Raw genomic sequence first — 20,683 nt, forward strand, 5'->3', positions numbered from 1 at the left:
AACAAATATATAAATAAATATGTAATTATTTAATTAATTAAATGCATGTGTTATTAAATAATTAAATGATTATTTAAATGTGTCATTAATTATTTAAAATTGGTAATATATGAATAATTTATGGAATACATAAATAATTAAATAAATGTTTAAATAATTATTTAAAAATGTTCATTTATTCTATGTAAAAACATATCTATTTATTCCACTATTTATTTAATTATTTCATGCATCATTAAATAACTTTATCTGTCATCCTCTCCTATCAAACTCAGTGGGCGGGATTAACGCTGGAGTCACAAACCATTGCTTTGGTCTGCAGGGTTGCCAGACTAGGCGCTTTCCCGCCAAACAAACAAACAAACAAACAAACATGGCAGCAATCACAGAGGATCTGCATGAGCTGGTAGCCCACACCGGACATGATGCTCTAGAACAGTGGGCGCGCACTGTAGCTGTTCCCACTCAACGTTCTTGAAGCCAAAATACGCCGCTTAGGTGCGCTTCCATCTTGCGATTTTGACGTCATTTGGAGCCAGAGTCTGCGCAGTAGGGTCCGGGGGCAGGAGCCCTGGTAACACGCCCCGCCCACTTAGCGTACTGCCCTGATGACTTACGCAGCCCAGCTACGCCGAAAGCTCTCTGCCGGTCTACGATGAAGAAATGTGTAAGTACAACAAACCACCGTATTCAAAGTCTAATATTTAAACACACTGTGTTTTCAAAAATCCAGTTATTTTGATCATTATTGAAAATACGTGGGCTGCTGGGCCCTCTGTTTTTGCCGAAATCGTTCTATATTTAAGCTATATTTATGCTAGGCTAGCACCACAGACCGTAGGCTACAGGTGGTAAGATATGTTGTATTTTGTTAGAAACTGATAGTCTGCAATGTGATTCATGTCTGCTTTTCTAATATATTTAAATGAACAGTAAATCAATTGTTTTTTGTATCTTCATTTAGGCAAAGAAGAGATAAAAGCAGCAGGTCTGACATCTTCCAGAGGTGAAGTGTAAGTTAAAATCATCTGTTAAAAGTTTTATATCTTGTGATTTTTATTTAAGTTTCATAAGAGGATTGTCAAAACAAGCTATTGGTAACAATACAGTCTTATAAAAATAAAAATCACACTGAGTCATACACCAGCTAAATGTTAAATAGAAAGGTGATGTTTTCTTTTCCATTTTACAATCAACAGAACCTAAAAATAATAATTTCAACCTTCATCTGTACACCTGTTACAGAGGTCAGGCTGGGGTCACATAGTTTGAAGGAACCTCCTCCTTTTTTCACCTGTGCCAGATGCCCTGCTCATCCACTGTGGTAGAAATGACCTTACACCAGCAGCTCTCCCAGATGAAGAGTCCTCTCTGCCATCACCCAGAGGAGCTGATCGACGTCTGAAGAAGGTGGACAGAGTCTGGTGCTTTGTGACAGTGAACAGTGAGAAGGCTACCATAGTCATCCTCAGATAAAACACAGAGATCCAGGTCAATATTTAATTTATTTTTCTTAACATGATGTTGCCCTGTGTTTGAAAGGCCAGATGCTGGAGGGTTGTGTTGGATTTGCTTTTCCATCATATTTTAACAGTCAAAAAATCATCCAGGATCTTTATACTTCATTTGATTTTTGTGTGGATTTCTTTGTTAAATTATTTTTTATACTTTCTCCTATGTCCCAGCAGTTCAACCTGATGGTCTCCCTTACTTATTTTTCACATGGTTAATGAAACCAGGGGTTGTTTATTGAAGATTTCTTTTCATAAAATGTTTAAATAAACTTTTTAAAAATCTGATATGACTGTCTCTGATTAACTGGAGTACAACAACGTGTTGGTCACAGTAAAATAATTTAGCAGTTAAGTTTATAGCTCACATTTGAAAAGTCCTTGAACTGACATTAATTTCTTCTTGACCAACAACAGCTAAGACAACAGCAAAGCTAACAGATGAGCTCAGCTGGTCTTGTCTGAGATAAATGGCCTTCAAACTTATTTAATATTAAACATTTAAAGCCAATAAGCATAGCAAGATACATGTGAGATTCCATTTCCATTTATTCAATCACAGACTTGTCAAACAGTCTGGCATGTTGTGCTGCTGTTTTCAAGAGTTAATAACTGAAGAGAAGAACTCCATCGAGAGGGGACAGGAAATGTTCAGGGGACGAGTCCTCCATGTTGTCAGGGGTTGCTGATGGATCTGAATCTGAGAGCATCTTCTGTAATTAAGAAAAACAACCATGGAGTTAAATGTAAAGTATAATGAATTTTACTGTGATGTTTATGCCTCAGACCTGAAATCAGATCTGTCCTCAGGTTCTGCTAAACTTCAGGTTCTAAAGTTTGTTTTTATGACAGGAGAACTATTTATGAGGAAAAACAAAATACATAATAAGACATGATGAATTCAATAATATGATCAGCTTTATGAATTTATGTTTTAAGACAAAAGTGTTCCTGCCACTTTCTATTGAAGATTATTTTAAACTGTCATCACATGGGCCAGCCTGATAAATTAAACTAATGTTAAATATTCTCATATAATCAGACAGCCAATTTGTGTGCAGAACCTCACCGGAGCTGGAATCAGAGTCTGGACTGCTGTTTCCTTTGGGCATTGATTTCCTTGAAGACAGAAAGAAGAACAATTTAAACATGAACTTCTTGCAGAACCATAGAGGTTGTTAAAATCTTCTGCTAGTCTTCCTTACATTTTAGGAAGGATTATAAATTGTTACTAAAATTACTTTGATGCCGATAGCGGTTACAATAACACGGTCCATTTATATGAGAGATCATTTTACCTTTGAGTCCTATGTGAAGGCGTTCTCTTCAGAATCAGCACTGCAAAGACAAGATGGCGTCCACCTTCACAACCTGCTGCTTCAGTCTGGCTGCATCATGGTCACCTACAGGAACAGCACAGAAATGCAATCAAAGTACTTCACTTTATTTATCAGAGGATGTACTGTATGCAAAGTAAAACAAAATTAGCTGTAATTCCTCAAAAAGATTTGAGACTGCTTTGTTATTTGAGAGCACAGATTGTTTCTTTTCCCTTCTCTCTGTTTGCCTGTACATGACCTTTTAGTGCTGTAAAAGATGCTACAGTAAATCCTGGATCAGCTGTGTGGATGGTGTGACTGTGTGGTAAAGCTTTGTTAAAGTTGTCACGCACATACTCATATGCCTTTGGAGAGTAAAAGTACAGTGTGGTGGCAAACTGCTTATAAAATATAAAATAGTATTTTATTGGTGAGGGGCCCCAATCAAAGCATCCTACAGAGTAGCAGCGGGCTTCAGAGAGAGGAGACGAGCGCATTATGGAGAGGAGCGCACCGGAGGAGACAAGCTGGGGGAGAGACGAGGGACCAGAGAAAAAGGAAATCCCAGTTTAAAATACCGTATTGGTCCGAATATAAGACGGCCTTTTTCCCCATCGAAATAGGTCCGAAAAAGTCGGGTCGTCTTATATTCAGGGTCTAGTATTCAGAGCGCAGCTCTAATTGTTCGCCTGTCCCTTTAAATGCGCGCTCTGGGAGGAGCAGGGGAGCGATGACAGTGAGAGAGAACACAGTGGGGCGAAGGACGTGTGTGAGGAATAGGAGACGTCGGAGGAGAAGTTTGACGAGCTTTAGTTTAGTTTAGTTAAAGATGTGGCCTGTATTTTCTCTGTTATTTAAAAATGTTGATAATATTGCTTGATTTTAATGTTGAATCGTACTGTACATATTTTGACCTTGTGAAAAACTTTGTTTTGAAAAGTGCCATATAACGATAAATAGGCCTACGTTTATTATTGTTATCATTATTACAACAACAGGTGTTTAATTCAATGTGTTTTTAATATTGGGGAGCGATGAGAGCGAGAGTGAACACAGTGGGACAGAGTGTGTGTGTGTGTGTGTGTGTGTGTGTGTGTGTGTGTGTGTGGGTGTGTGGGTGTGTGAGCAACCCTGCAGACCAAAGCAATGGTTTGTGACTTTGATGGGAGAGGATGACAGATAAAATTATTTCATGATGCACTGCTGGAGCAGGAAACAAGAAATAATGAAATAAATAGTGGAATAAATAGATGTGTTTTTACATAGAATGTAACATTTTTTATTTATTTATGTATTTCATAAATTATTTATTTATTTATATATTACCAATTTTAAATAATTAATGACACATTTAAATAATTATTTAATTATTTAATAACACATGCATTTAATTAATTAAATAATTATATATTTATTTATATATTTGTTGATTTATTTCCAATATTAAATAATTGATGACACATTTAATGATTTAATTAATTATATATTTATATATTTCATTTTGGCACTTTTAATCCTCCATATAAGGGGGTCTCAATCAATCTTTATTTGTATTGCGCCAATTCATAACAAGTATCAATCTTGAGACACTTTACAAAAAGCAGGTGAAAGACCTTACTCTTTGCTTTGTAATATCACAAAAGAGCAGGTAAAAAGTACTCATAACTGAGATTTACAGAAAGATACATGCAGTAATATAATCTCACAGAGAGAGAGAGAGAGAGATGAAAGCTGTGCTAAGGCTATCATTATCAGCATCCACATGGATATTGAAATAGAAATTCTGCAAATTCAGATAGAAATTCAGAATATGGGCCAGGAAGGCGGTAAACTACAACAACTAGAACTGGCTGAAAGACAATCTAAACTAAATATTTAGTATCTAAGCTAAATATTTACAAACACAGCTACATATTTACAGCTAATTATTTAGAATCAAAACATGTATTTTTAACATTTATACATGACATTAAACATTTAGATATCATATTTAACATTCATATTTACCAATGAAATTATCTTAAATTAATATTCACAAAAACTAAATATGACAAAGTTCACAAAAAATTCTCCAAATCGGGATAAAAAGTGACTTTTAAAAATTCACACCAATTTAAGGGGATGTTTTAGGGCTAAATGTGGAAAAATGTTGCTGTTATTTGTAGTGTGCGCAACTTTACAATCGGCGCCCCATAGTATTCAGAGTCCAGTGAGCGTTAATGTAACGTATAATAACACGTGTATCTAACCCTAACCCTATTCATGTTTTCAACATCAGTCAACGATCACTTTAGTTCTAAAGAAATGTCTTCACAGAGGGTGGAAGAGGAGAAATGTTTCTGTGGAGAGTTGGCCGTCCTGTCCTGTGTGTCAGGACGTCCTGAAGGATCCCATCTCTACCAGCTGTGGACACTGGTTCTGCAGACAGTGCATCATCTCATACTGGGACAAGTCTGGTTCATCAGGAGACTCGTCCTGTCCTCAGTGTGGAGAAAGATACAGAACAGGACCTGGACTGTAGACAGTCAGTCAGAGCAGCACTGAACAAAGTAAGACTGTACACCTTTCTGCTTCTGTGATCTCCTCCTAAAACATGACTTTTATTGTACTGCACAGACGCCAAGCTTTCCATTAAACACTTAGAAATTCCTTTCTAAGTGAAAGAAAGTCCTTTTTTCTTATTTTACAATAACATTTGAAAATAATAATCAGATTCTATCATTATCTCTTTCAGTAGATAGAGGTATGCAGGAGGTTTTAGAAGAACAGGAGATGTGAACGTGTGACTCAAGGAAGTGGAGAAACACGTAGTAGAACCCTCCTCAACAGGATCTACACTGAGCTCTACATCACAGAGGGACAGAGTGAAGAGGTGAACACCCAAATTGAGGTGAGACAGATTGAGAAAGCTTCCAAGATGGAGACCCTCCATGACACACTAATCAAGTGTCATGACCTCTTTAAAGCCTTACCCGACCAACAGAAACAAAAGACAGAAGCTCAACCCAACCAACAGAACCACATCAGAGTGGTTCTGACAAACGGCGTCGCTGGTGTTGGAAAAACCTTCTCAGTGCAGAAGTTCACTCTGGACTAGGCAGAGGGCTCAGAGAACCAAGACCTTGGTCTGCTGATCCTGCTTTCATTCAGGGAGCTGAACTTGATCAGAGATAAGCGGTACAGAAGGTCACAGCAGAGACGCTCGCTGTCTGTAAACTGTTGTTCATCTTTGACGGCCTGGATGAAAACAGACTGTCATTGGACTTCAAAAACAGGAAGGTTGTGTCTGATGTCACAAAGAAGTCATCGTTAAACACACTGTTGACAAACCTCATCAAGGGGAATCTGCTTCCCTCAGCTCTCATCTGGATAACTTCTCGACCTGCAGCAGCCAATCAGATCCCTCCTTCATGTGTTGACAGGGTAACAGAAGTACAAGGCTTCACTGACGCCCAGAAGGAGGAGTACTTCAGGAGGAGGTTCAGTGATGATGAATGTCTGTCCAGCAGAATCATCTCACACATCAAGAAATCCAGGAGCCTCCACATCATGTGTCTGATCCCGGTCTTCTGCTGGATCACTGCCACAGTTCTGGAGCACATGATGAGCACAGAGCAGAGAGGAGAGCTTCCCAAGACCCTGACTGACATGTACTCACACTTCCTGCTGGTTCAGACAAAGAGGAAGAAGCACGTAGTATAGTAAGTATGGTGAGGGGGGATCAGAGGAGTCCTCAGGAGCTGATGAAGGCCCGACAGGGAACTTCTTCTGAAGCTGGGGAGGCTGGCGTTTGAACATCTGGAGAATGGAAACATCATGTTCTACCAAGAAGACCTGGAGCGGTGTGGTCTGGATGTCACAGAGACCTCGGTGTACTCAGGTGTTTGTACAGAGATCTTCAAAACAGAGTGTGTGATCTTCCAGAAAACGGTCTACTGCTTTGTTCATCTGAGCGTTCAGGAGTTCCTGGCTGCAGTCTACATGTACCACTGTTACACAGACTGGAACAGAAAGACACTGGAGGCTTTTCTGGCAAGAAAAAATGTAGACTTAAGCCTGGCTGCCCTCCTAAACGAAGCAATGATGAAATCCCTTAGAAGTAAAAATAGTAACCTGGACCTGTTTGTTCGCTTCCTTCATGGACTTTCTCTGGAGTCCAAACAGAGAATCTTAGGAAGCCTACTGGGTCAGAAGGACAACAGTCCAGAAATGATCCAGAGAGTCATTGACAACCTGAAGAACATGAAGAGTGATGAAACCTCTCCTGACAGAAGCATCAACATCTTCCACTGCCTGATCAAGATGAACGACCTCTCAGTCCATCAGGAGATCCAAGAGTTCCTGAAGTCAGTGAACAGATCAAAGAAGAGACTCTCTGAGATCCACTGCTCTGCTCTGGCCTACATGCTGCAGATGTCAGAGGAGGTTCTGGATGAGCTTGACCTGAAGAAGTACAACACATCAGAAGGTATAAAGCCTACAGTATACACACAGAGCAGCGAGCAGCACCTGAGCAGAGCAGCGAGCAGCACCTGAGCAGCGAACTACGGGTGAGCGTATTGCATCATTTTCTGCTCTGTTCTCCTCTGTACTGTGTTACTGTGTACCTACTCTTAGCTTAGCTTAGCAGTTAGCTTTACAATGGCTTCTTTTTCTGTCTCTCCCTCTCCTGCTCTCTCTTGCCTTACCTTGACAACAAGACAGAGTTCAGACCAGGAGGCAGAGCTGTAGTCTTACACGCTTCTCTGCGCCTCCCTTAGATCTGTCTCCCAGTCACTATAGCTGTAATTCTGAATCGAACTGTAGTTATACTATAGGTACTGTGTCTGTCCCCTGGCCCAGACCCGTTTTTATAAGTCATCCAAACGGCGTAAATCGTCAAAATCTCATTAGAATCAAAACTACGAATACGATTTTGCAAAAAAATCTGAAGATTCACTGCGGACTTTTGAACATTAGATCCTTAGCATCCAAATCTCTTTTAGTGAATGATCTGATATCAGATCAGCATTTTGATTAGAGTTACTCTTGATTCAATTGCTCCCCTGGAACGGAGGGTTGTCAAGCGGCGGAGAGTGGCTCCATGGTTCAACTCAGAAACCCATACTCTAAAACAATCGTCGTGGAATTTTGAAAGAATATGGCGCTCGACCAAAACGGTAGAAACTCGTTTTTTCTGGCAGAATAGTCATAGAAGATATATGAAGGCTCTACATCACGCTCGAGCTGCCTACTACTCCTCTCTAATCGAGGAAAGCAAAGGCAATCCTAGATACCTTTTCAGCACTGTAGCCAGGCTGACAGAGAGTCATGGCTCCATTGAGCTTTGTATTCCTCTAGCCCTCAGCAGTAATGCTAGAACAAAATTCTAGACATCAGAGACAAAATTGGTAACCTCCTGCCCTTACCTGGTGCGGATACGTCTGATACGGCAGAGACAGTTCCAGGACCAGATATTAGTCTCGGCTGTTTTTCTCCAATCGACCTTTCAGAGCTATATTCCATTTTTTCTGCGTCGAAACGGTCAACCTGTCTTTTGGACCCAATCCCAACCAGACTGTTTAAGGAAGTCTTTCCCTTAGTTAGCAACTCTATATTAGTTATGATCAATTCATCTTTACTGGCAGGCTATGTACCACAGGCATTTAAAGTAGCAGTAATCAAACCTCTACTTAAAAAGCCTACTCTAGATTCAGGAACTCTAGCTAACTATAGGCCTATATCCAACCTTCCTTTTATCTTGAAGATCCTGGAGAAGGTGGTAGCTAATCAGCTGTGTGACTTTCTCCATGACAACAGTTTACTTGAGGAGTTTCAGTCAGGATTTAGAGTCCACCATAGCACTGAGACTGCACTAGTTAAAGTTACAAACGATCTACTTCTAGCTTCAGACAGGGGACCTCTCTCTGTGCTCGTCTTGTTAGATCTTAGTGCTGCTTTTGACACCATTGACAGTCGGATCCTGTTGTACAGACTGAAGCATTTGCTTGGAATTACAGGGACTGCTCTAAATTGGTTTGAATCCTACTTATCAGTTCGATCTCAGTTTGTACACGTTAATGATGAGTCCTCTATGCACACTAAAGTTTGCCATGGAGTCCCACAAGGTTCAGTGCTTGGACCAATTCTCTTTACATTATATATGCTTCCTCTGGGAAATATTATGAGGAAACGCTCCATACAGTTTCATTGTTATGCAGATGATACTCAGCTTTATGTATCAATGAAGCCCGATGGCACCAGTCAGCTATGTCAGCTAGAAACGTGCCTTAAGGACGTTAGGACCTGGATGACCAGAAATTTTTTGCTACTTAACTCAGACAAGACTGAAGTTATTGTGCTAGGCCCTAAGAACCTCAGAGAGACTTTTTCTAGTGATTTGACTGTCCTTAGTGACATCAGCCTGGCATCTAGCACCACTGTTAGGAATCACTATCTTATCTGAAGGAGCTACTAGTGCCGTACTGTCCCTCGAGAGCATTGCGGTCCCGGAGTGCAGGCCTGCTGGTGGTACCTACAGTCTCTAAGTGTACTATGGGGGGTAAAGCCTTCAGCTATCGGGCTCCTCTCCTCTGGAACCGCCTTCCACCCGGGGTCCGGGAGGCAGACACAGTCTGTATTTTTAAGAATAGACTTAAAACTTTCCTTTTTGATAAATCTTATCGTTAGTGCTGGGTGTAGACCAGCTCTTAGTTATGCTGCTATAGGCTTAGACTACCGGGGGAACTGGCACTTTGAGCTCCTCTCTCTCTCTCTCTCTATCTCTGTGCATATACAGTACATCATATTACTGCATGTATCTATTTGTAAATCTCAGTCACTAACCACCTACTTTCCTGAGAGCTCTTGAGCTCTCTTAGGCTCCTCAAGATCATTGGTTGATGGCCTGCCAGAACATAACAATGACTAAGGTCTTTTTACCTGCTCTTTCGTAATGTTAACAGACAAAGAGTAAGGTATTTTACCTGCTTTTTGTAAAGTGTCTTGAGATAACACTTGTTTTGAGTTGACGCTATACAAAAATAAATTGAATTGAATTGAAAATTGAATTGAATCAGAACAGGGACAACGGAGACTGATTCAAGCTGTGAGGAACTGCAGGAAGGCTGTGTAAGTCCAGATGTGATGAGCAATATAAATAACTTAATAAACTTTTAATAAAAACAAAACAACATTCTCACTGTTCATCATAGTGTTCTTCTTGTTTATGTCCAGGAAAAGGCCACTTATTGTTAGGACAGATTTAAAAAGAGATATCACTGAGAGCACCCCCTCCCAGCCTTCTGCAGGTATGACAAATCAATCACAAGCATCATCTCTTAAAACACTCAGCAGGTAGATCACAGAATAACTTTTCTGACATGAGGAAATCCTTCAGCTTTTTAAGATTTTTTTTACCTGAACATTTTGTTTCTGTGCTGGTTTTTTTAATCTTTTGACCCATAGGAAGTAGTCGCTGTACTATATATTGTGCTGTGTATACAAACAGCATAAGAATGAGACCATCCTCATTAGTTTTATTTTAATGAGTTTTAAAATGGTTTTCTAATACAGAGATAGATATCTGAACAGAGCAGGCTAACTGACTTTGGAAATGAGCTCGGCCTAAATAAAACTACAGTTTTAGATTACACATTTGAAAGATTTAGTAAGTGATTGACAGCTTGTTTGTAGGCTTAAAAACAAGTGATGAGTTAAAAAAACAATCAAAAAAATATAGATTCTATATATGTAATATGTATATATGTAAATTATAGAAAATTAAGTCTAAAACATGACACGTCAAATTGTTTCAACATCAAATGAAAGATGTTTGTCATATGTCCTCTTTAATAATGAATACTTTTGTGATCTGTATCACAATAGACTTTCTGGCTGTGGTCCCTCTGAGACTCACTGTGAAGTCGTGGCCTCAGCTCTGAAGTCCGACCCCTCCCACCTGAGAGAGCTGGACCTGAGTAACAACAAGCTGCAGAATTCAGGAGTGAAGCTGTCTGCTGGACTGGAGAGTCCAAACTGTCGACTGGAGACTCTGAGGTCAGATCACTGACTGTACCTTATAGATCTGTGTATACAATACTGACAGTGTTTTTTTTATTTTAGTCTATAACTATCATTTCTTTTGTATTAATTAAATTCTCATCCTTTGATTGTTGCTGAACAGTATCAACAAATGTTTTCAGTATTATCCTCTATTAAAATTTGAGATGTCATTTGCTGTCTATCCTACCAAGTGTCTGAACTTTATGTAGAGTGCCTAATTGGATAGATGGTTGTACAGGTGAGATGTTGTTTCTGCTTGGCTTTTTCCAGCCTGTCGCACCTCCTACGGTGCCATTTGGTCAGCTGCAGGGGCGTCAGCTGGAAGCCGCTGTTCACTGATGTTTCGCCCCCTAAGCCAGTACATCTCCTGGCGGGGGGGCAGTGGCTTGTTGGGGACGTCTTCCCGCCACCTCCTGCTGCTCCCTCTATCGGGGTGTTAGCCCCCAACTGATGTCCTTCCTCCGGAGCCAAAGCCAGTAGCTGGATTTTTCTGCTTCTTCACCTAACTCTCTCAATACTTTGCGCAGGTTAGATCCTGTGGTGCCAGCACCGCGGAGAAGTTGGACAACCGCACTGCTGACAAAGCCCCTGCATCCGACCTCCACAGGATAGACCCTAGCCTTCCAGCCTGCCTAGCGGCACTCCGCTGCCAGCTCGGAGTACTTCAGATGTTTCCTTTCATGGGCTGCTGTCATGCCTTCTTCCCAGGGGATGGTAAGCTCAATGATGAGGACCCTTTTCTCCTCAGTGGACCACACTACGATGTTGGGCCGGAGAGTAGTTATTGTGATCGCTCTTGAGAAGACCAGCTGCTTTCTGAGGTCTACCATCATCTGCCATTCTTTTCCAGGTCTAAGTATGGTGTTCCTGGCGTTCCAAGGTGCTTGGAGAGTGTTGCCTGGCTTGACAAATGCAGTTAAGGTAGACTTTGATGTTTCTAGACTACAGTTTCTCTCCAAGATCTCAGCCAGCTTGGCAAGGACTTGATCATGGCGCCACCTGAAGCGACCCTGGGTCAGTGCCACCTTGCACCCCAATAACATGTGCTGGTGACTCACCTTACTGTTGGTGCATAGGGGGCAACTGACTTCACTCCCAAACCACAGAGTAAGGTTCTGGGGGCATGGGAGGGTGTCGTAGGTGGCCCTTAACAGGAAGCTGAGTCTGGCTTGTGGCGTCCTTCAGATGTCTGCCCAGCTTGTGCGCCTGTTCATAGTAGCATCCCACCAGGTCCATGCTCCTTGACGGCCTTGAGACACTGCTTTTATGTGAAAGCGCTCCTGTTCGATCCTGGTGACTTCAACCACAACCATGGTCTTGCGTTGTTTTTTAGTGGCCTTAGACCAGAACTGCAGCGGCGCTCCCCAGCCTAGCCCATTGTGACCAGTCTGGACTGCCCCCATTACTTCCCTGTGTTGAAGGCTGGAGATTGAGTGGTCTACCTGAGCCTGTGCCTGCCACTTCCTGCCTGTGCAGATAGTAGTTGTAGTCTTGCACTTCTTACCAGGTGGTCAGTGGACTCCTTCAGCTCCAGTACAAGGCGTGCCTTCTCTTGCTTGTACCCAAGACTGATGGACTTCATTGGTAGCTCCAGCAAGTTTCGGCGAAAGAGGCCAGCATCTGAGAAGCAGTGGGGCAAGCCCAACCACTTTCGGATGTAGTTGTTAGCAAGGCTGTCCATCCTGCTAACCTCTGATGATGGAATCTCGCTGACCTTCAGTGGCCACAACACTTGATGGTACAGTGTGTGTTGGTAGCACCACACTTTGTATTTCCTTGGCAGATGGCATTTATCGATCTTTGCCAGGCCCTCTGCAAGTTGTTGCTTGGCTAGCCTCCCCATGTGTCTGTCGGACAAGTCTGCAGTATGTAGCCTCCCCTGGCTCTTGAGTGGCTTTTCTGCCAGCTGTGGAATGGGCTCTCCACCAGCAACAAAGATGGTCTGGTTCGGTGGTACCCCTTTCCTCATCAAATATCGTGATAATATCGTAATATCGGATATTACAACGTCATATTTGTAGTTAAGGTGAAAACTGTCTCACGATATCAGCACATAGATGGAGAGCAGCAGCCTTCATGATGGAGTCTAATGTTGTTCTGGAAATTACCATATAACTGCACTCATCATTGATTTTTGTACTTGTATATACCCACTATTTTTATCTATCTTATCTTATCTATTCTGTTTAAATTTGTATTTTTTGTATGACCTTCTTAATTGTCTGTGCTGCTGCAACGCCCAAATTTCCCCTCGGGGGATCTATAAAGTTTTATCCAATTCTATCCTATCCTATCCTAGAAGATGCTCCCGTCACTTATAAATCGTTAGAGTGGCAGAAATTGGAGAAACGGATCTTAGTTGCGCTTTGATCCAATCAGATCTAAAGATGTTAAAGAACAGATAAAATATTAGGACAAAGTATGTAACACATTTAAACCTGAACACATCTGACTGGCTTATGAATGATCCTCTCTTCATTCATTCTTTATTCAGATTGAGTGGCTGCAGTTTGTCAGAGATCAGCTGTTCTTCTCTGGCCTCAGCTCTGAAGTCCAACCCCTCCCATCTCAGAGAGCTGGACCTGAGTAACAACAACAAGCTGCAGGATTCAGGAGTGAGGCTGCTGTGTGATTATCTGCAGAGTCCAAACTGCAGACTGGAGACTCTGAGGTCAGATCACTGACTGTGTCATTCACTTGTATAATTTGGATCCAACGCCTTGATTAAAGTTGTATATTTTTTCAGTATTTGCCTGAATTTAAATATTGATGAATTAAATCTTTAGGAGACTTATTCTCTTTCAAGTGGCTGAATAATGTAGAGATTTGATGTGAAATTATTTTCTAATTTTAATGTTATATAAAGTTTTACAAACCTAACGAAGATACAAATCGGTATATAAATCCTCTGGTTCTGCTAATATAATGAAATAATGATCACATTTTAGTTTCTAATATCACAGAGCTGACCTGAACACATCTGAGTGGATTATAAATTATCATTTCTTCATCATTTATTCTTTATTCAGATTGAGTGACTGCAGTTTGTCAAAGATCAGCTGTTCTTCTCTGGCCTCAGCTCTATAGTCTAACCCTCAGACTTCAGAGAGCTGGACCTGAGCAGAAACAAGCTGCAGGATTCAGATACGGAGCAGCTGTGTGATTATCTGCAGAGTCCAAGCTGCAGACTGGAGACTCTTAAGTCAGTTTCTCAGTTTTATTCTTTACATAAACCTTTACATATCAGATCAACAGTCGCTACGTGTTGTTAATGCTTCCCCTCGCCGACCTTGAAAATTTTTTCTGAATTTGAAAAAAAATTCCATAGTTGTAATTTTAGCGCTCACAGCATCTTTACTTCATGAAACAAAAACCTTTCTTTTGGTAACATGTAAAGCATTTTGTGATATTTTATGGAGTCTTTATAGAATTGTAAAGTTTGCAGTGATTAGAAACACCTGATCTTCAGAGAGATGTGTTCAAACATCTATCCCTGTAACAGACACCGTGAGAAGATAAAGAACCATGTCGACTCAAAAGGTACAGTAATATTACCATATTTTGATAAAACCTGGATTTCTGCAGTCCGTTGTTTAGTATGAGTATATAACTGTTACCATGATATCTATGGGCCGTAGCTAAATAGCTATATGTATACATGCTAGTTATCGGTTTGTAAGTGTATAAAATCTTTGGAGACAACGTAATATGGATATATTTATTTATTTGTTTGCAAACCTGAGACATAACTTGTGGTGACTTTCTGCTCCCGGTAAAGCTGCTAAACATGAGACAACGATGAACCGGAAATGATGCAGCCTCACGTTATGTCTAAATCTGTTATACATAATCTGCAAGGATGTTCATTATGTCATCTAATAGTTGCTTTTCCATTAGACGTGAGAAGGATCATAATACCAACTTGTTTTGGGCAATATTATAACTAGTCTGCGACCGTGTATATGTAATAAGTGTATGAGGTTTTTGTTTTTCAATGTCGGTTTTCCTTTTATTCCAGGATTCAACTTCAACTCTCCATCAGTGATGAGCAGGAGCCCGGAGTGGAGCAGCATTACAGGCCTGCAGCATATAGACAGTGTGTGTTATGATAGCATGGCTGCTTGGGAGAGGGGAACAGAGTTATGAATCAAAGCTGCAGCGTCTGGAAAATCAGCTATGCTTTCTCAAGTACAGTATCCTAGCTACAGGGTGTGTTGCCTTGTGTAAAAATGTGTTACAGACTTGTACATACATACCTGTTGTGGCTTTGTTCGGTATTTTTGAGCCATTTCAAGTTGAGTTTTATACAAGTTTTGTATGTTGAGTTCCTTTAAGTCTTTTGTTTTGACCAGTTTACATAATAAAACAGATATCCTTACCTTCTACTCTATTGTTGTGATTGCATTTAGTATCTGTAATTGACCTGTTCTGGTAATGGTTATAACAATTAGTAAATGTGTGCATTGCTCACTGATTTTTAGTTTTACCTTCATGCATACAAAAGGGTGTGCTTTTAGAAGTTCTCCAAATCTGAAGTTGCCCTTTTGGGTAGAAAAGGTAGACAGAAAAAAACCTGCTCTGTTAGTGACATACTTCTCACTTCCACTTCATACTGCACCAAATAACATAAAGGTGAGCAGAGTCCTCATGTTGAAAATCAGCTGGAGACATACAACGAGTCAAAATATAAATGCAGTGTGCCATTTCAAATACATTTTGGAATGGTCCTAAATAGCAATGATGCATCATGCAGCCATTGTCAATTTGAAAAAAAATGGAAATGTGTTTGTATGGAAATAATTACAAATACAAGCATTTGCATGACTGGAAGGTGATCTGCAAAATATATATTTGTGTGTTTGAGATGCAAGTCAAATTTACCTGGATTACAAGACATCAGCCTCCTCCTCTTCCTCGTTCAGTAGCTGAACACCTTGGACAGCAAATACATCATTCCCGAATCAAAAGACAAGTAGAATATTACATCTTACCATTCAATGACAGTATTTTTTTAGATAACGTTACTCCATGAAAACATACCTGTCGCGGTCTGACTGAAAGATTCTGGCAGGGTTGTAGGCTGCATTTGTTGCTGGAGATGATACTGATAGCCTTTTTAGAAAGCTGGAATAAAGTTCATAAATCATTATGCTGGTTGATACAACTGTGCAGAGTATGTACAGTAACGTTAGTTTCAACACGAGAAACTTTGCATACGCGCTGCTCAGATAATTATCAGCCGGAGCTATCGTAACCTGAACCCGGGACAATATGCTGTCTATATTATCCTGCTATGGGCTAAACTTCTGCAGAAATGAGCTGACTTGGCTTTCAAACACCCGCTACTGTGTCGAAAACTTTTCTCGCCTTGCATCAGTCAAAGTCTGCCCAAATAACTCCGTCATATAAGGTTAGCATACGTCGCTAACTCATCATCAGGGGACAGTGAAGTTATTCTGACATTCTGGTCATTATATGATACAGACTGAATGGGTTTGTGTTGAAACAACTGATAACTATGATGCAAAGTTTATAACGAGCATAGTACTCACCAGTTCACCAGCAGCAGTGCCAGCTCTGTATCGGACTTACAGCCCACCGTTCCCCGAAGCTCTCTCCAACGTGTAAAAGCCTCTCCAATATTTACTCTAGTCCGGTCTCTTGTTCGCTCACTCTCTCTTAATTCTTTATTTTATTCCTAGCTTCATCCGTCAACGTGCTTTTCCTTTTAGCCTGCATCAAGCAGTACAGAGACGGGCTTACTCCTAATATTTACAGTCTCGGCTAACTCCGAGGACTAAACTAGTGCCATAAAGCAGTACATACCTCTTGCGAGATGACTCGCGAGCCACGTTCTTCCGGTCTGTTTCATATCTTAGAAAGATTACACCCACGAATGTTTAAAAACTCCAAACGAAGATATGTATTCAAAAACACGATTCTAATCAAATTCAAATTACATTTTTACCTAATGAAAAAATGAAGCAGTGTTCTTGTACAGGCTTGTGTTTACTCGTGTATCTTGTGTTGAAAGCAGCAGACTGAGACTGAAACGCGTCGAAGTGCTGATAATGTGTGAGTGGGGGCAGGGAGAGCTATCAGGAGTTAATGGGCCATTAGTTTAAACAAAAAGACTAAATGTAATGCTAATGATTTGATTCCTTCCACAGTGGATGAGTCGCTTTTGGAGCACTTCCACTTGAAATCACTTTATTCAAACTTTAAAAACACACAGAAGAAATGTTTACGTTATTCAAGCGCAGCGTGGAACCAAACAAAGACGAGCTTTACGAGCTGTGTTTTGGATCATTAAGTCTATCAGGTGCAGATAAAATGTTTAACTCAGATGTTAATGAGAGGCTCAACAGATGAAAATATGCGACCATTGTCAGTCGCATTGGCCCTCACTTATCAATCTGGTGTAGAAACCAGCACAGATTTGGGTGTAGAAATGATCGTACGACAGGGTCCACGTGGGACCTATGAAACACGCGTATCTGGCTGATCACGGCGTACGCAAGACTGGGTGTTGATAAGTGTGGCTGCTGGAAACGATCGTCATTTAAATACCACGTCCATATTTATTCACGGCTCAGCTGTACTCGCCCCCAGAGTTTACGGCATGGAAATACTTAATATTTGACCTGAGTGACACCATAACAGAGAGAAGTAAAGAGCAATAACGTTGTGTTGTTTGGCAGCCTGAAATGTAGGATTAAAGAGCTTCAGAAGAAATGCGCCTGCGTTGGTGTGGATAACTGAACTCCAGCAGAGTTTTTAATATTTAAATTGAATTTGATATGTAACGTACATAATCTAGGCTATAATAATTTTTAAAAATACTTTCAGTTTAAAAAAACTGGTCAGACCATACGATCGCTACAATGTAGCCTAGTGTTGCGTGTCTTAAAAGAAGCAGCTCCCAGACTGGAGGACGCCAGCCAGACCCCACCTGAAATAATCCCAGATCCAGGAGCTAGTGGCTTCTTTCATCGGTTCAGCCTCAATATCAGGCACAAGTGGTACAGGTGAACCTGCATCTGTGTCGGATAACGTTGGCTGCACTGGCAGCTCGCCATTTATGAGACTTTAAAAGAGAAGAGAAACCTGAAACGTCCTGCATCACATGAATAAAGTGTTTGTTCAAACGCTGTGCAATGTGCACTTCTCATCCAATTAGCCTTCTTTCCAAACATAAGAATTTAACACTTGCATAAAAGAAGGTCCTTACTTCGTCTTAGAGCCCCCCGGATTTCTTAATTCGTTATTATGTCACATGTAGTCCCTGGCCTCAGGGCGTCTGCTGTGCGTAATTACGCATGCGGCACATCAGTGTATTTATTAGTTTACTCTCTGGACACACCGATTAGTTATGATCTAATGTTAATGTTCTGAATTCTTAAAAATTTCATATTTCAGAGGCTAAAAGTTGTATTTACTATGCTCTGGAAGTTTTTCTGTCCTTTTAAAGTACCGGTAAATGTTTTTTGTTTTTCTGTTTTAATTTGTCTCAGTATTTTCTGCAGTGATAGTCCTGTACGCTGAACGTTTACCATGTATTTACTGAAAGCAGCCTCTATTATCTTTAATCTTTGAAGTAAGTCAATTAAACACACAAAAATTGATCAAATAAAATGCACAACTAAAGAAATCACCTGACAGCTCGCGCTGCTCAACATTATTTAAAAAGCAATGTAGCCTACAGAGATCGTTTGAGGTGGAGCGTAATATAAAATATATTTTAGATATCTTATCTAACAGTAAATCTGTGAACCTCTATCTGCCTGTCTTAACAAGCACTGTTATAGTATGATCTAATTATTCTCCAACACAGACAGATTCGCTGTAGCGCAAGTCCACACTGAGTTGAAAACGTGCGTTCACGAACTGAGACCTGGTGTGAGATTTGAGCATACCCTCCGCTCACATCCAAATTGATAAGTGCCGGACTTCGCGTGGAAATGACCGTACACCCATTTTTCTGCCGTACTTACGTTTGATAAGTGAGGGCCATTCTGAGTATCTATTTGAATGTAAAGTATCGGGAGGCTGGACTATTTCAGTTCTAATGCGCAGCCAGGGCGTTCAGTCTGGTTCAAATAATTCTTGATCGGTGCCATGTATTAGCTGTGTGGGGGGGTTAAATCAGTAAACCCAGAATAAAAATTGTATGAATAAGTAGGCTAATAAATAACATGATAAATTGATAAATTAACGACCTTGTATAGTATGGGACATTGTCGCTTGAAAATCAATGCACTTTAATATTGGGTAAATTTACCCAATATTTACCCAGAGCTGCCTCGGGACTCCAGCTGAACAGTTGGGAATATAATTATTGTTACATTGATCTTAGACCTAAGAACAGATACTGTATAAAACCTACTCACATGTACTTTTCTGGGCAGAAAACACTCACAGAGGAGCACTGGGGCGATAAGGAGAAAAAAACAGTCTGATACAGTAGACTATTTCTCACAGAAAGAGAGAGAGAGAGGCCGAGGTGCACTAGACTGATGCATACAGTATTACGCTCAGCTGTTTTCAGATGCAGTAATCACTTTAGCTTCCATAATCACTGCTCCTCCCGGTGGTTAGATCAGCGGTTGCAACTTGTTCTCACAAGTGGCGCTTAGGGGCGTTACAAGTCCGCCCGTGCTGACTACGCAATCGACTACGTCACTGTGGGGGATTTCATTAGAGTTACAGACCCTGTACAGTACGGTCGAGGTCCCACCACAGAAATGGTGGGCGGTTTGGTTGGCTTCCTCTGTATGCTCCTCACAGCTGGAGACTATCCCTGTCAGAGGGGAGGGGGGGCAGGGGATTTCCCTGAGGTAAGATGTGACATAAATAAACAACGAAGTAGCGGCCGAAGCAACAGAGTCTGCCACACGATGAATATTTGTCTTGATATCAATGTGTAATCCAATGGAATGACAACATCCACAAAAGAGAGGAGAACAACATATTGATGAACAGAAAACAGAATGCAGCCGTTTGATTAGAGCACGGAGATCGTTGTGGTCGCATGCAGACACTTTATGGGCCGTACGGTAATGCTAAGCCGAGTCGGAAGAGACGTCCGATGCTTCGATGCGAACAATTTTCCTTGATGATTTTTCTGTCCTTGAATTATTCAAGTTAGTTGAGGAATTGTCTTGACAAATCCTGATTTGTTTGTTGTCCTTGATTAACTCCTTCTGTTGTACTGTTACTTAGCAAAATATATATATTTTAAATAATACTCACTTTATAGCCTCTTTAACACAATCACTCCAAAAATATCCGGACATTTACACCCTGACTTTATCTAGATGTGAGTGAAATGTCCATCAGAAGTCAGGGTGAGCTGATATGTGAACGCAACAGGAAATATTCAGGAACATTCTCACCAGTATGTTCTTCTCCAGGACTTTGTTGATCATGTAAATATGTTCAAACAGCTGCTGTATGACCGATACTGCTCAGTTGCTTTTCACTGTATGTGTTATATTTGAGATCATTTTTTTCCTTCGCTATGAGCATCAAACAGGGTCTTCTACTTTGTCTGGATGATGAGCTTAATAATATTTACGGCCCCATTATCATGGCCTTGATCAGACACAGAGGGAAGAGGATGTGGGTACACAACATAATATGTGGGAGTCAAACATACACTTCTACCATTTGATATGCTGGTTAAAAAGAGCACTGGTAACTTGAACAGCACCCTGCTGAAAAGTGGAAAGATTTTCAACAAGGAGCACATGGGATAAAAAGTGGACACTGAGACTTTTCTCTGGACGGCAATGTGCTGCTGTAAATGCT

General features: G+C 40.8%; 1 pseudogene; it reads left to right on the forward strand.

Moving 5' to 3' along the window:
• LOC109996737 (NLR family CARD domain-containing protein 3-like) overlaps positions 1 to 14,982 on the forward strand; it is a 31,358-nt pseudogene extending 16,376 nt beyond the window's left edge.
• Positions 14,983 to 20,683: the final 5,701 nt, after the last annotated feature.

The sequence above is a fragment of the Labrus bergylta genome, chromosome 9, assembly GCF_963930695.1.
Source record: "Labrus bergylta chromosome 9, fLabBer1.1, whole genome shotgun sequence".
In the NCBI taxonomy this organism is placed as follows: Eukaryota; Metazoa; Chordata; class Actinopteri; order Labriformes; family Labridae; genus Labrus; species Labrus bergylta.